We start from the raw sequence: 16,995 nt of genomic DNA, 5'->3' as shown, positions 1-16,995 counted from the left end.
AGGGTTGGAATTCCCTCTGTGAGGCAACAAAACAACATTATTGAGGCAGCAAGGAAGGGATCTCGAGCAACCAACAAGATTGTAGCTGGCTATAAGGTTTGATCGGTAGTTTAGTGATAGTAGGGTCTTCTAGATTGGAAATTAAATTAAAGTGGGTTATTGGAAGGATCATGTACTTGTAACTGTTGAATTGGTTTTATTTGTATGAGTGTTGGTGGAATTAAATACTTGTGACACTATTTGTGTGTTCAATTTTATCTGTGTTTGCAAAAAATTGAAGGAATGTCATGATACCAGTTAAAATACAAATTTTGGCATGTGCTCTTTTCAACCCTAAGTGTAATTTTCCCTTAAGGGATATTACATTCCTTGGTTGGCTTGGCTAGATTGAATGAAGATATATCTTTCAAATCTAGTTGCCTAGTATAGGGTTTTCAACGTAAAAATCTCATGCATTTTGTGATTGCTTTGCGATTGTTGATGTTATATCTTTGGCTATGGGTCTTTCACTTATCTTAACCAAGCTTTCTTTTATGTTAAGACCTTCAATGCTTGTTTTTTTGATTAAATGCTAGAGGAATCTACAACTAGGTTGGGCTCGTACTTGCGTGACATAGGATTGATTTTGATCGCTACAACTTAATCACTAGGTGTCATTGTTGAATTTTGAGCAACTAGGGAGAAATTTCCTTAGAAATCACTTTAAGTGGTTAACCCCTTTCACCCTTGAAGCGAATAATTTTTCGTAAGAGCAAAAGTTATTTCAAAAGTATTTTATAAAGGAATTAGACATGTGCAAAATAAAATCACTTAAGTGATTCAATTAGACATGTGCAAAATAAAATCACTTAAGTTATCCAATTTGAATGGATCACTTTAGGAGCCTCTAAAACACTTAATTCGAGGTAGGGATTTTGCCTCAAAATTTTCTATATATTGCAAGGAAGGCATCATTGTGATCATCATCGAGTTCTCTCTCTCTCTCTCTCTCTTGTATTGGTGCTCAAATTGTTTGGCTTTCGCATTGATCTATTATTTGGTAGATCTATTGTTTGGCCGATCTATTGTTTGGCCAATCTATTGTTTGGTAGATCTACTGTTTGGCAGATCTATTGTTTGGTAGATCTACTATATGGCAGATCTATTGTTTGGCAGATCTACTGTTTGGCAGATCTATTATCTGGCAGCTCTATCATTTGGCAGATCTATTGACAGATCTCAGAACTCTCAAGCTACAACTCTCGCACTTGGAGGATATTTCTCTCATATTTTTGGTTAGACCTCTTCTCATAGAGGCTTATTACTATCTTGCATCTGTTGACTGAAAGGATCATATTACTCTCGTTTTGAAGCTGGTTGATCTCACATTCAAGAGGTATCATTTCTCTTATATTGCTCTTGCATCAGAAGAATATTGCTCTAGTTCATCTCTCGCACTAGTGGTTTCTGCTCTTGTTATTTGCTGCTATTAATGCTCTCGCTCCAGAGGTATATTGCGTTAGTTTTGTTCTCAGATCAGAGGTATAATTATTGTTGTTAATACTCTCGCTCTAGTAGTATATTTCTCTTGCTTTCCTCTTGCATCAGAAGTATTATTGCGGTTGGTATTGCTCTCGCACCAGAAGTATTTAGCTCTTGTATTGCTCTCGCTCCAGAGATATTCTATTCTTGACATTGCGTTCGCACCAGAGTTTCATTGTTGGTACATTGCCCTCGATTTAGTAACATTATGATCTTGCATTTGGAGAATATTGCTCTCAATATTTATCTCTCGCACTTGTGCACTTTGTTCACACACTCGTGTCTACTGCTCTTGCTTTGGAAGCCTTTGGAGGCTTGTGGTGGTATTTTTAAGCTGTCATATTAAAAAGTGTTGTTACCACTGTTATTTGTAAAAGGGGTTTTGTACTCTGATTATGTATCTCTGTTGAACATTTGAAGACGATCTAATAGAAGAGCATTTTAAAAGGGTTTTCCCCCATAGTGGGTTTTTTCCCTGGTCTTGTACCAAATCTTGTGTCTTGTTGTTCATTGACTGTCTTCTATGGTTTATGATCTCATAAATTAAATTTTAAATTTGCAAAATTTATCGTGGTATTAAAGAGATGAGGAGAAGACAAGTTCAAGGACAGTGAGTTGAAGGCTATTATCTGCTAGAAGATTCAATTTGCTGCTTAATACACATCAGTGGATTGGTTCAAATGGCCTCATCCTTTTTCAAGGATAGCGAGAAATTGTCGGGGGCTTCAAACTATGTTGCCTCGAAACTCAGGCTGAACACCAACTTGGATGGGAAAGATGTTTTGGAATATGTTCAAGGAGGTGTACTTGAACCCCCAGAAAATGCACCTGCTGTTGCTAAGGCTAAATACAAGAAAGGTGAGATCAAAGCCCGTAAAATTATCATTGGCTCATTGAAAGATCATCTTCTTACCTGTATCTCCAAATTGAAGACATCCAAGGAAATGTGTGATAAGTTTGTGGGCATGTTTGAAGTTTAAAATCTAAATCATGTCCTTGATATTCAGATGAGACTCCCTGGTGATGGCTTCTTAGCCTTTATTTGGCTGAGCTTGGATTCAGGGTGGTAGCAATGGCTCTGCTGCCATGAGTGTTCTTTAGATTCAAGAATATTCTGCATGAGCCATGATGATTTGACAGGTACAACAATTTTGGCTTTATTGATGGAAATTCCTACCTAGTTGAGAGGGAGTGTTAAATTTTGAGCAACTAGGTAGAAATTTCCCTAGAAATCACTTTATGTGGTTAACCCCTTTCACCCTTGAAGCGAATTATTTCCCAAGAGCAAATTATTTTACATAAGAGCAAAAGTTATTTCAAAAGTATTTTAAAAAGTAATTAGACATGTGCAAATAAAATCACATAAGTGATTCAATTAGACATGTGGAAAATAAAATCACTTAAGTTATCCAATTCAAATGGATCACTTTAGGAGCCTCCAAACACTTAATTAGAGGTAGTGATTTTGCCTAAAAAAATTCTATATATTCCAAGGAAGGCATCATTGTGATCATCATCGAGTTCTTTCTCTCTCTCTCTCTCGTATTGGTGCTCAAAATATTTGACTTTCGCATTGATCTATTATTTGGCAGATCTATTAATTGGTATATCTATTGTTTGGCAGATCTATTATCTGGTAGATCTATTGTTTGGCAGATCTATTGTAGGGGGATTTGAACAAAGTACCTCATCACTCACAAAACTTTACATAACATGGGTTTGCCAAGGCTACCCCTGAGGGGCTGTCAACACCTTCAATGTTGATTCTAAGGATATTGCCCAATATTCCTTCAACAATTCTAGAAGTATAACACTACTTGTGGCTTTGTTCAATATGATATGCTATTTTCATGGAAGGAAGACAACCATATCAATTTTTTTTCTTTGTTTTAAATAAGATGGTTCCTTAGTACTTTAGTCGCAAACATCCAACATACGAAGAGGTGGGATGTTGCTTACATCGTACAACTTCTCAATCCAACTTAATTTCCTTTATGTGGTTTAGAGAGCCTCTTGTGGTTAATGTTGGAAAATGTAACTAGGTTTGGTAGTCATAATTATCATTGTACTTGTGTTATTGTATATTTCATGTAAAAGCAAAAGAAGAAAAATAATTTTATTATTATTATTATTTTATTAGTCAAGCATATTCTTCATGGTTTTGGGGTTTATCGAGTCAAAATAAAATTTGTCATGAGTCAATCTATTGCACTTGAGTCGAGTCCCATTTGGACTTCTGAAAGAAGAAAAATTAATTTATTTGAGTCAAAAGAGCCATTTTGTCATCCATAAGACCAAGTTGTCCCTATCCGGACAAGTCGGCTCTGGAAGGGACAATTCGACCTCCTGGATGTGTATATATAGAGAACAATTCGACCTCATTTGGACACACATTAGCAACTTCGATTTATGTGCAAGCAAGAGCAAGAAGATAAGCAAAAGTCAAAGGAGAAAGAGCAATAGTTTAAAGGAGAGAGTGAAGGTCAAGAAGGAAGAAAAATTGAACTTTTGTCTGTATTTGTTCACACATGTGAAGTACTGGGGCAACTCTACGAATTACAAGGCCGAAATTATGTTTCTGCGAAGGTGCTAGGGCAACTCTGCAAAGTTGCAGGTTTGAAATTTTGATTTGAAGAGCTTTGACCATCATTGACTTGGTTGGACTTGACATGGTTGAGGAAGGCTTCAAGGAGGGTTGACTTGGGTCTTGTGGAAGGTCTTGGTCTTGGTTTTTGGGTCTTTGATTTCTCACTTTGATCTGATTCTATAAGAAGATGAGTTGGTTGGGTATTCCCCCTTATGGGGTTTTGCCTTGGCTTGGAGCCTATATCTTGTGTTCATTGTCTTTTGTGATCTTCATGGTTTATGTTTTGATAATTGTTTGATGAAGAAAACATAATAAAGGTAATAAGAAGCCATATATTCACAAGTAATTATCAAGAGAAATCAACCCTAGTTTGCTGCCCTATTGATTTCTCAACAGTTAGAGCATCAACTGCTTCTTGTGAGGAACCAAACTTGGTGGGGGCCAAAGCAGTGCCTTGTTTTCATTGATTTGACTTGCCTCCAAGTATCTTTTTTACCTCAATTTAATTTGAATTATTTTAATTGCAAGGAAAGCCTGATGTTTAACCCAAGGGATGCTTCACCACATTTGTGGATAACATCATAGCAGCCCTAGTAAACTTGTTGGTTTGACTAGTGTGTCTCACCCAAAGGGATTCAAACCAAGCACTTGCCAACATGAAACCAGCTAAGTGCCCGTCAACATTGAGAACAACTAGTTGGATCTTCTTATATCATAATACTTCATTTAACGAATGCCATATTGCACATACTAGGTGTATGATGGGATTATTTTAGCAATCTTGCACTAAGACCTCTAGAAAACTGTATTCAAGCATTGAGCTAGGCTTGCAGTGCTTTTAGATGTGAACTTATTCGGAGTATGTTTGAGCACATATCTCCAAGAAGTGCAAGTAGTTGGCATAAGAGCAAATGAATGATTTAGTGTTTGTGCACTTGAATCTTTGACTCTAACAAGCAATTGCAATGAATTAGGTTTGTTGAAGCCGTCAAACTAGACAAGTTAAAGGATTGTTAAGATTGAGGAGGCAACATATAGAGATGAAGACCTTAGTTGGCTAGATATCAACAAGGATATGGAAGTGGTAGAACCATCATGGTTAGGCTCTTGTTCATGAGTAGGTTGTTCTTGTTCTTGAGTTTGAGCATTGGTTTTATTTAGCTTTTGATCACTTTCATATTATGGTCCATCATTAATGAATTTTGGACTCTGGAATCTATGAAAGAAAATCACATGATATAAAAATTATTAAAACTTGAAGCCTCTCTACTATTGTGTAGTGTTTATACTTTGACCATTAATGACATGTAGACTGTATATTTATTTCGTTTGACCCTTTTCCTTTTTCTAATTTGGTGTTTAAATAATGAAGATTTGATGGAATGGAGAATCCCTAATTTTTCTTGTGAAACATTCAGTATTATTATATTTTCAATTTATTGAGTTGTTGCTGGGTTATTTGCTTAGTTGCTTTTGTCCTAAATTTGTCAAGTTGTCTAGCTGACTCTCCATTTTTGAATTGCCAAGTCATTTTGGATTTTGAGTATTGTAACTTTGGTTTATAGAATCTCTACGGGGATGAGCTTTGGATTGTTTCATAAAGTCAAGGGCTGGTTGGCAATAAATGGACAAAAGATGAGGTGAAGAATAATTCTTATCTACTTTCTATAGACCTTGTGTTAAAATCTAGCAAAAGATATAGAGGAGATCGAAGAATTTAACCTTGTGAAACCTTCTCAAGATAAATGCCCTCACCTTCTTTACCTTCTTTCCCTTACATATAGAACTTATGGCAACCCCAGTCAATGCTATAGTTCCTCTAGTTTTATGTGCTAATTTGAAGGCACCAAGAAAAATGGTTTGTTTAGAAGACAATATGGAAAACTAGATCTTTTGATGATGAAATAAAGTAGTAACAAAATGTCTAAAGTTGTGAGATTTAAATTGATATATACCTCAAAGGGTTTGCAGTGTTTTCAAAAAGATGAAGTACCTCTTCTTTCCTACTTTTTTTATTCATTTTGGGGTACATCTAGCTGCATCAAAAGTTAAGGAGAATAGATAACTTCTAACAGAGAAATCAAGTCGATGGAGCGATATTTAAGAAACTTTCGAGTTGCATTTGCCTGGGGATGGTTAAAAAGCTGTGTACGAGTGGTTTGTAATAAGGATTAAACTAGTGATTAAGGGCAGGTTACATATCCCTGCGAGTCATGGCTAAGCCTTATAAAGAGATTAGCATGCTGAAATTGATGAAGATTCTGTTCATGTTGTAAAAATTCCATTAACAAGATTTATTCCAGAATCCCAGAATTTTCAGTGTCATGCATAACCACAATATTCAGAAAGACACCCGCAAATATCTCAAATCTGTCCACCACTAGTCTTGGCAGGTTCAAGTAGAGAAACACTGCAAAATACTTACAACATTTGATGAATAGAACAGTCCTTTGGGAATGGTCTAATTGAGTATGCAGATTAGAAAATTACATTTATTATCAATGGAAATATATCAGCACTTTTCAGATCTGAAGTTTCATCTAAGGCAATCCAAATTACTCAAGGTTTCAGTGTTGCTGTCCCAAATTCCCAATAAGTCAGTACTGTATCAAAACAGTTGTGAAGCTTGCTCAAAACTCATGAAAACCAGATCTTTGAAGATTATTTATAACACTAAGGGCAGAAATACCCAGTTTTTTGTGTTGTTTCTGTCTGAGAATGGAGTAACTGGCATTTAGATAAATTTAATGGCCGAAGAAAAGTGAGTATTGGAAATGTTAGAGAAAAAGGCCTTTTTTTCTATTAAAGGCAGTTAAACCAAGAAGGTCACAAAGGTGGAAGCAGCAGCAACAAGAAGTGTCATTGTTGTGAGAAACCATGGCATAGTGCTCGACACTGCAAGTCTGATGTGCTGATGTACTCTGGCATGGAGGAAGACAAACAAAAATTGCAAAACTGTACTAGGTATTGACAACATAAATTCACACAATGAATACTATGGTGAATCTGATGATAATAAGATTATGACCTTTCGTTGTAATCAGCAGCTTGGCAAATCAGATTCTAAGCAACTGGTACTCGGGAAGGATGCTATTTAATTGATCAAGTTAGGGGAGTCCAATCAGATTCTACCTTCAGAGAAAAAGGTTATGGCAGTCTAAGAATGAGATTGTCTAGGGGCATTAATAAAAAGGGATGGTCGAATGCTTTTGATATATGGAAAAATGGTGGTCAAGTTTGCATTCTTGAGTGTGTGAGAACTATGCTGTCTGAATCAGATTATTCATCATTTGTTAGGTTGGGGAAGATGGTTCAAACTTCATATAGAGGTATTTGTCTACATGAACATGTGATTATTCGTCAATTCTATGTTTAATTATAGTTGAGTACTCATGCTTCTAATTCTGTGGATAGGTTCGGTTTTCTCTTTGTTTGATTTAGCTTTACTGTATATTTGACTTCCCAGGAGTGTGCAATCTGAAAATTACAGATTGGATTGTTGACACTGTTGCCATTTTCTACTCTGAATGGTTAGGCAACCATAACCTTTTACCTTGGTTTCATTTCTGTATAGGTAATGTTTCTGGCATAGGAATGCTTGAGAATCATTTGGAGGAGTTTGAGAATTATTTCCTGAGAAGATTCTAGGATAAGAATGCCCTTTCGACATTGTAAAAACATGTTGCTTAAAAATCTTTTTTAAAGGTCTGGGTGTGCCCTACAATTTGGAAACAGAAAACGAAGTTGTTGATAAAATGATAAAGAAACAAGATAATAATCTTATATGCACACTACTGTAAAAAATTCTTCTTGCCCATAGGTCAACAAACTGATATGCTATTTCTTTAAATTTTCAATTTGCTGTTTCTGAAACTCCTACTGTTTTGAAACCCATAACTGTTTCCCAGTTTCATGAAACATAGTTGAATGCTCTCCTCCTGTTCACACATGATCATCAGTGGAACCCTAAGATACCCTGCATCCTTATATTATTAAAGATACTGAGATGAGTTGGATGGCTGTTTGTGTATGGTTTCCTTTCATGTCATCCATGCAAGTTTACTATGATCTTCCAGATATAATTTAAGCTTTTGTACCAATGGATTTGGTCACTACACCCAACTGCTAACAATTGTCGATATACGAATAGCCTATTGTGGTCTATTTTGCCCCACACTTGAAATGGCTTTTTCAGCTAGAGAATTATATATAAAATAATTTTATTTTGGAGTTCATGAAAGCTATACTATAGTCTAGGAAGAGGTTTGAACACGACTCTAGCATGGATGTTACATTACAGTGAGATACACACTATTTAGATGTGATTCTATTTAATTGCTAGTCAATTGATATTGATTTTTGATTGGCTATATGACTTGGTGGACATACGAACTAACCTTAGAAAGTGGTAATGTTGGACAGTGTTAACAGATTGCATGTATGCTGAAAGTCGAGAACATTATTTTCATGCCTATTATTTTGAAGTGAAGATATGGAAATATGATTTAGAAAAATAGAAATTAGAAGGCTACTACATAAATATCATCAATTCTTGCAGCAAATAAGGACGTGCCAATGAAGTGTATTTCCCAGTTCAAATTGAAGTTTGTTGTGCATGATATAGATTATTTGATGAATTGGGATCTATCCCATGACATTTTAACTGACGTCAAACTCTAGCAGATCGTTTGTATGAACTCAAATACTTTAGGTGCGTAAACTTGCAACCTCCAATCAACCTGGGCACTTGCACCAAATTTCCAAAGCTGAATGATATATTGCTTGCTAGGATACTCGAATGGAAGAGGTGTATTATGTACAACACAAAGTAGCATGGGTATGGCAGGGTATAAGGTGTATGCAAGTGTGTTACTGGGTATGACGGGGTATCCGTATAAGGTGCATGCAAGTGTGTTACTGTGACATGGGTAAACATAACTGGGGATTGGATAATTCAAATGATGCTTCTGTCCATGTCAACTTATAGGAAACGTACCTGTACCTATACCCCCTGCCTACACCAATTGACTCGAAACATACCCATATCCATAACGAGCTGTACCCCTCCATACCCTACAACAGTTTCATGTACCTGTTGTACCTTGGTTGAATAGATTTATCCAATTTTGGGTACGTTGGCGCTGTTTTTAGCATAAAAAATATTTTTAATACTACAGAAGCTCCAATACGGTTGTATTTAAGGTGGGTCCAGCCCAAAAAGACTAAGTGATGCCCCTTCTTCTACGTTTAAACCGTAATTTCATGCTCACTTTTGGGATTTCAGTTTGGCAATGTGAGCTTGGAAGAGACCTGCAGAGGAGGAAGTAGGGCATCGTTCCCTTTTTTCAGGAAATTGGTGCTCAGGCCAGTGGTTCAACAAGCAGCATTTTATCTTGTCAGCCCCCACATTTCAGTTTCATCAAGTTTCAAGTTTTGATTTTTCTGTTTTTCATTTCACATTATGGCTAGAAGGAAGAAATGTCAATTTCAATGTTGTATGATGAATGTCAGTTGAAGAATGGTGGATGTTTATTTGATTCGAATCTAAAAGATATTCTGAATTACTGTTGATTTACGTTAATTTCAGTTTTTTTTCTTCATATATTATTGTGTATATAAAATTTGATATATGTACCCCTCCTGTACCCCATCTCCTGTTTAGAAAAGTGCTACTATACCTGTATACATTCCCATGTATCCGTGCCTTGGCAACTTAGGTATAACTAGCTGAAATACTTAAAAAAAGTCCCGACAAAAGAATTTAAGGGCCCTCCGAAAATAAAACTATGGAAAATGCTCATCTTTGTATTGCTAATCATTTCCAAGGTGAAATCATAGCGTGTACATAACTGTGTGTAAGCAATGCTAGCTTTTGTATGTATGATATGATTACATATTTATTCTCATTCTTGCATATATAATGCGCGATATTTTTGGAGTTGTAGTGGAAGTGTTCTTAATGCAAGTGTTTTTATGGAATCGAGAAGTGAAGCGCTACATTTTCCCTCTGTTAAATAGAATGTTAAAGCTTTCCGCGACTACAAGGTAACATCACAGGTTTTAAACATGCTCAAAATGTTTTGATGTAAAGGTGGCTCTTTTCAGGTAGACGCTTGTGAATGTTGATTTATCTATAAATATTAGTGTTTAGAAATTCTTAATATGACAGATATTTCAAATAAATGACCTTTTGTGCGTCCATTTCAACCCATCATCACATGATGAGCTTGTTAATCTAACTTTTATTCTGTATGAATCATCTTGAATGCATTGTATTCAGCACATGGTTTTGTATTGTACAATTTTGTGAATTGGTCATACATTTTGCATTGTAGTTTGTTCATTAATATATAAAATCAAATGTGCTTAATAATAAGCATTGAAATTTTCAACGTAGAGGATTGAATGGTCATGTGTTCAATATAGAAAATGCTCTAGAAAAAACAGAAGAGAGCTGCATGAGGCTATGAGGCCATGTTGCCATGTAATGCACTAACAAACATATCACTATTTAAGCATATTATGAATGGATTCACATGGCATTGGAATAACAATATGACAAGTATTAAATACCGTAAAATGCAAATTGCAACTCTAGAAAGGGAACCAAGTGTCAAAACACAAATTTCAGAATGGTTTTGGTCCGGGAAAATTTCCACAATTAGTTTTCTCGCAAGATTTAATTGGAGACAATCCAAAGACAAATCTATGCGAACTAAGAGGAAACTAAATCGTACAAAGATAGTCTCAAAATAAAGAAGGCATGGTAAAGTGGTGGTAAACAAATCCACTATATATCTCTCCATGTACAGACGCGTACTTCAATCTTCACTAATAGTGGAAAGTGCCCTAGACAAATATGGGAAAGCTACAATGCTAACCTAGCTTGATTTATGTGCAAAACTATTTGGTACAATTTTTTGATTTATAGGGTTCATCCTTACTGAAGAATGCAACTGTTTTATGAAATTCCTTTTTTGAGTAGAGATTTGACACAACTGGACTGGAAGATTTTTAAGTATTGCACAATTCTTGTGGTCAACAAACATGATCAAGAATAACATATTTAAGAATTTGCACAATTCTTGGTTGTAAAAACCCTCTACATGAAGTTTTGGAGCACACATTGTAGGGATCAAGATGCATCTTATATAAACAAGAACTCAAAAAAAAAAAACGAATTCATCAATATGACAATGAATAATCCCCATTTACAACCTCTATTTCCACATTTTTTTTTTTTTTTTATAAATATGGTCATCAGTCAAACTATATAATTTAAGGTACATGTTTGTTATTAACTTGAGATTATCCCTAGTAGCTTCAGCTTCAATGTTCTCATCAAGTTATGTGAACTAATGCCCTTTATTTGCTTATATTGATATATTTTATTTGTGTTTATGTGTAATGTGTAAAAAATTGAATTACACAAAAAATACTATTAGGGGTTATGTGGCATGTTGTGAAACTTCTTAGGACTAGGAAAACTGTTGCAACTTGCCTAGAAATTAAACAATGCCATTGAGGGCACCATAGAGAAGAAGAGGCTTAAATTCCCTTGCAAATTTTCCAAGGTAGCCATCTTACTCCTCAAGGCCTACATATGGAAGACATTCAACATTTTGTGGCTCAGTGGGCAGATCCACCACAACCCACCATTTTCACAACAATATCAAATCATGGCTATGAGGCTTGCACCCTGTAAGGGGGAATCAAGGAGTTCCTCCATTGGGGGCAATGCCTCAAGTGCCAATATCTGTGCATGGACAAGAGGTCAATATCTATACTCATGCCCATAATTACTATGCCCTAGATTTTGAAACCCTCAACCAAGAAGCACGCACATCTCAACTGATTAGCTCTCAATGCATAGAGAATCCATCTAATGATACAATGTCATGCCCACCAAAGTATATTTTATGAAGGTAAACAATAATCTTAATGCTTGATTTACTCACAATTTTGGTATTGTTAAAGACTTCGCTCAAGAACCTTGTTCCATGTCCACATTGGAAGTCCTTTAAAGTTACCCACAATAGTGCAAGGAATTGTTGATACTATTGGTGGGATTGACCCTTCAAAAGCTTGATTGATAACTTTTTACTTGTTCCAATCAAATCGTAAACTACCTCGTCACATTGCTTTTCATATTTGAGTGTTGGCATATGGTATGAACATATTCGATGCACCATGGATGAAAGGGATTTTACCTTTGTGATGTTCTTGTTTTGCATGAAGGCATTAGGCTCTCTAGTTCTACAACCCGAGAATCTATCTTTTAAATCAAATCCAAATGGAACCATATCCCATTACTTTATGCCCTTCTTGATGTTGCTCCAAGGATCTCGGTTTATTCGATGAGTTGGCTATTTCTTGGGATAGATATTTTCAAAATTTATCTATGGCTGGGATTTTTTTGAATGATATGGAGGACATGTTCTCGTGCGATGGTAAAACAAGTAATGGACATATCACGGGCATATAATTTATTACACTTGTGCGTCAAGGCATTGAGGTGCGAGGGTGGTTTCAACATATATAGAAGTGGAAGTGTCCACTCAAACTTAAATGTTTTGGTCGATTGACTTGGAGAAATAGGATCCTAACATGGGATAACTTTTGGAGGCAGAGATTCAATGGTCCAGGTAGATGCGTGATGTGTGTATCGGCTAATGAGGACATGGAACACCTATTATTAAAATTCCATTTTGCTATTTCCATCTTGATTGGAATTTTGGATATATTAAAGTTAATGACCAGCTGGAATATCTCCTCTTTTGATGAGTGTCTTCGAGACTGGTTCACGAGGCACAAGGCATGGCGCATTCTTCCATTCTATATATTTTGGGGAATTTGGCGTAGTAGGAATGCTAGAATTTTTAAGGAAGCCCCAACGACATCTATCAAACTTGCTTTCAGATTGCAACATATTTCAATGAGATTGGTCCTGTAGTGGACAAGAGGAGTGATAGACATATACATCACATACAAATTTGGGACAGGTTCTCTGTGTGTTTCTTTGACGGGGCATATTGCATTGGACACTATGGGAGCGGAGAATATATTATCATAAAGTTGGGTACGTACTATCACTTTATCTGAAACAGTGGCGCAAACACAAATACACGGGTAGAGACAATTGCCCTAAGGGGGATCATTAGAGTTCTTTTGAGGTAAAAAATGGGCCTCAAAACAAAAATTGACAACGAAAATCAACTTTATAAGAATCAATAGGATTCAAGATGATAATGTTAATCATGGGGGATGATTCACCATTTTTGGAGTAAAAAAGTGAAAAGATAAAAAAATAAATAGAAAAACTACTTGAAAATATGAGTTGAAAAAGTAGTTTTTTTCTTTATTTTTTCCCCTCTAAAATTTGATGATGTAATCTAATCTTATTGTATTATTTTCGCTATTATTTTATAATATTCTTGTTTACGGTGCTGGACTCACCAACATGTCAGGGAATCTCCCAGTAAGAAGTCCTAACTAGACCTCAGATTGTTTGGTGTAGGAGTCCTAGTAGTGGGGTAGTACGGTATCGCCTTTACGTGGTTGCGCGCAAAGGTAAGTAAGATGTCCTTGTTGGTAGCAAGGGTGTGACCTTTGCAACAAGTAAAGGAAGGTGCATGAAAGACTCTTAACACATGGAAAGCGAGGGATGAGTGTGCCTCTTAGAAACTTGTGATAACACGCAGCTTGAAAGAGAACACACGAGCAGAAATGCATCACAAGTTGGAAAACATGATAGCTGACGATCCAAAGTGATGGTTATACCAACAACACATTTCGATAAGATTCATACAAACATATACAAAATAGTTCATACATACATGCGTAAATAATAACTACATATATCATTAGAGTAACCAAGATAGTTGAACTACAATAACAACATATGCATGAAACATGATGGCTCTGTTATATTAAGAGAGTGAAAGATCCAATCATACATACAACCATGACCAACTACTAGTCCTGATAGCGCAACGTTACAATCATTGTTGCCTGCTCCTCCAAAGAGATGTACTAGCTCTACAATGTGAAGAAGCCAAAGCTCGTTACAATACACTCCAAGCTTTTTCTAAGTTACACCTATAGGAAGCTTGGCTCCCAAAAGCTTGTACAATGAGTTATGAGGTTCTATAAATAACAAAGGGTGGGGTGACCCTTGACATTCCCCTTTGTGACTCTTCACCTACCCTCATGACTCTTCAACTACTACATGATTGTTACACTATACTATTGACACTTGGTCTTTCACTTTTACAACATGTTACATTACAATTTGCACATGTATCCATGTGAGACAAAATAGGCTTGTGTAAGCCATGCAAGGCATCACTAAAACTCAGACAACTGTGGGAAGACCAACTCTTCGACATCCTCGCGGTGATCGACGATGGCGAATTGATGCCAAGCTTGGTAGTCCGTTATGGTGTTCGCATGCTCAATGGTGACATCTTGCTGAAAGCGAACTCTTGCCTCCGTTGCATCCGGGTACACTGATTTGGCACCTCTATCCAACTCATTTGATAACATGCACATCATAGTCTTGAGTGCAGCCGGACCAACAACATATTGATGCATAGTGTCTGCGCTGATCTCCAAGTTTGCACTGGTGGCTACGCGCATCAACTCATCAAAGTACATGCCAAGTTCCAGTCAGACTTGGTTCTTTGACTTCGCCTCGGTGAGTGTGCCAATAGATGGGATCATGTGCGTGCGCACAATGACATCCATGCTTCTGAACACCTGTGCATGTGAAGCTTGCAAACTGTGATGAGTTACAGGAGTTCCTCATAGTTCTGAATTTGACTCCGGATGTGTGCCTTCAACTCTACCGCCTTTGGCTTCATCATCTTTAGCAAATGTAATGGGGCTCCTTTGTACCTCATTGTCCATGTTTGCATGCGATCGACAGTGGTGTGCAGATTTGACAAGATGCATGCTCTCCTAGTAGAGCGCTGCCGCCAACTGTTGAGATGGACCACTGACTTATGCATGGTGACGAATATGGAGTATAACATCCGCATGACTACCTCGAGAGACGATACTTCATCCAGTATCGCTCTCCTCAACTCTACTTTGGTGGATGTTGTAACCTGTTCTCCTCCCTGCTTGACCGCTTGTAACTCCTTAGCCATACGCTTGTTCTCAGCTATCAAGAATCTAACACTCGAGTTGGTGGCTTTGGCATATGCTTTGGTAGCATCGACCAATGCTGCTGGATGCTTGCGCACATCAGATACGATCACTCGTTCTTCAAATTGTGTAGGAGATATATGGACATCCAGAGTAGGCACTCTGCGCGACTGCACAACTTTGTGTTGTGACTCGTTGAAAGATATGTTGTGCATCTTCGCTTCCAGATTGTCTTCAAGGATCTCTGTGTCTCCTTGATCGCTTGGGACTTGCTCTGCTTCTAGATCTGGTGAAGCCGGTGGGGTGACCTCTTGGTTCTGAGGCATGAGGTCAATATCCTAATCTGACTCTAGCTGAACCATATCTGTGTCCATCTGCTCTAACATCTGTTCAATCTCTTGAGCAAGGTCTTGCTCCTGCGACTGCTCACCCTGTCTGCTCTGTGCCAATTGCTCGGATGAGTCTATAACCTGTATGGGTGTAGTTTCATCAATTTGTGCATGTTGCGCCTCTTGTTGTACTTGTCCCTGCTACGCTTCCTTATCTCTTCTGCGCAGTTCTTGTTCTTCCTTGAGTTGCCGCTTCAACTCCTTTTCTGTTTCCTCCATCCTTTGTTTCTCTCTTTGCCTTTGTGCAATCCTTCTGTCGCGCTGTCGCCTCTTAGCCTCAATCTCCAAAGCTGCTTTCAACACAAGTGGATCTGCTTTGAACTTGCAGCTTTGCTCTACCTTTGCGCTGTCAACAACCTTTCTCTTGCCTTTGTCATGCACAGGTCTGCTACCCTCTACTACTGCTGATGAGGTTGCTTACTTCTGCTTTGCTAACCACACTACAGTTATGCTGAACGATTCATTGACCCTTGAGAAGTGATAACAATATCTCCATGGGTCTTCTTCAGGGCAATGACACACCCCGTGGATCCAAGGATGTTGCACTCTCGCACAATGGTCCTTCACTAAACAATGCCGGTCATACGGATTGAAACTTCTGGTGTCGAAGTTGAATCTCTTGAATTCCTCCATCTTGGCCTCAACATGTTTGAGATTCCGTATCTCATACAATCCGATCCGTAAAGGAAGAGCGGGCTGAGGTGCCTTGTTCTTCTTGTGCAGTCTAGTTGGCAACCTTGTTGAGATGCGATACAACACTTATTGCATGACGAGCTTGTCCATGTCAAACTTTTGTAAAATATGCGGAGTCTTCTACGTGTTGTAGATTCTTATGAAGGGGCTAAGGGGTGAGGCATAACAATCTGCTATGTCGATCTGTGCCTCCATCACTGCCTGCGACATGCAAGGTAGATCTTGCTCAAATCTCATCTTGTACACCGGGGTGATGAAGTGGTCTGATAATTGTATGATAACTCCACGAATGCTGTATTTGGAGAACAACCTGTAATAAGTGTGCACAAAGGTTTTCGAAGGTGTCCATTCCCCAACCCAAGTTTGGGAACTACTGATGGGCACAGATTGCACCCAGTGTGTAAGCAGACATGTATATCTTCGCTCGCTGACCCTTGGGCGGATGTCGGGCTTCTGTTACTAGTTACTTCAACTTGAGAGCCAAGATGTCAGATTAGTTGCAATGTCTTCCTTCGTTCACCAGTTGATCCAACACGATCACCCAACTCTGCGGGAAGGTCTCTGTGCTCTCTTGGCCATATAAGCGACATGCAAAGATGATCAAGAGCTGATATGCCTTCCGCAATATCTCATTCTTGTAAACTTGGCTAGGTGTTG

General features: G+C 37.6%; 1 protein-coding gene and 1 long non-coding RNA gene across 3 annotated transcripts in view; both read left to right on the top strand.

Moving 5' to 3' along the window:
- The window catches only part of LOC149251518 (putative dolichyl-diphosphooligosaccharide--protein glycosyltransferase subunit 3B), a 28,332-nt gene extending 18,653 nt beyond the window's left edge, over positions 1-9,679 (top strand). Inside the window, exon 2 of one of the 2 annotated variants that reach the window (XM_089459481.1) lies at positions 9,393-9,679. The gene's annotated coding sequence lies outside the window, so the exon portion shown is untranslated. Of the gene's footprint in view, positions 1-8,791; positions 9,224-9,392 lie in introns of those variants that run through there. The other variant, XM_089459482.1, reaches the window with a different exon arrangement.
- Positions 1,613-8,782, top strand: LOC149251519 (uncharacterized). The gene is made up of 2 exons (XR_016266888.1): positions 1,613-2,379; positions 2,529-8,782. It is a non-coding gene; the product is annotated as an uncharacterized LOC149251519 (long non-coding RNA).
- Positions 9,680-16,995: the final 7,316 nt, after the last annotated feature.

This window comes from Pinus tabuliformis, chromosome 7 (assembly GCF_031772625.1).
Source record: "Pinus tabuliformis cultivar Carrire ecotype Pingquan chromosome 7, CPIR1, whole genome shotgun sequence".
NCBI classification, from domain to species: Eukaryota; Viridiplantae; Streptophyta; class Pinopsida; order Pinales; family Pinaceae; genus Pinus; species Pinus tabuliformis.
This window is presented reverse-complemented; position numbering and strand designations above follow the sequence as displayed.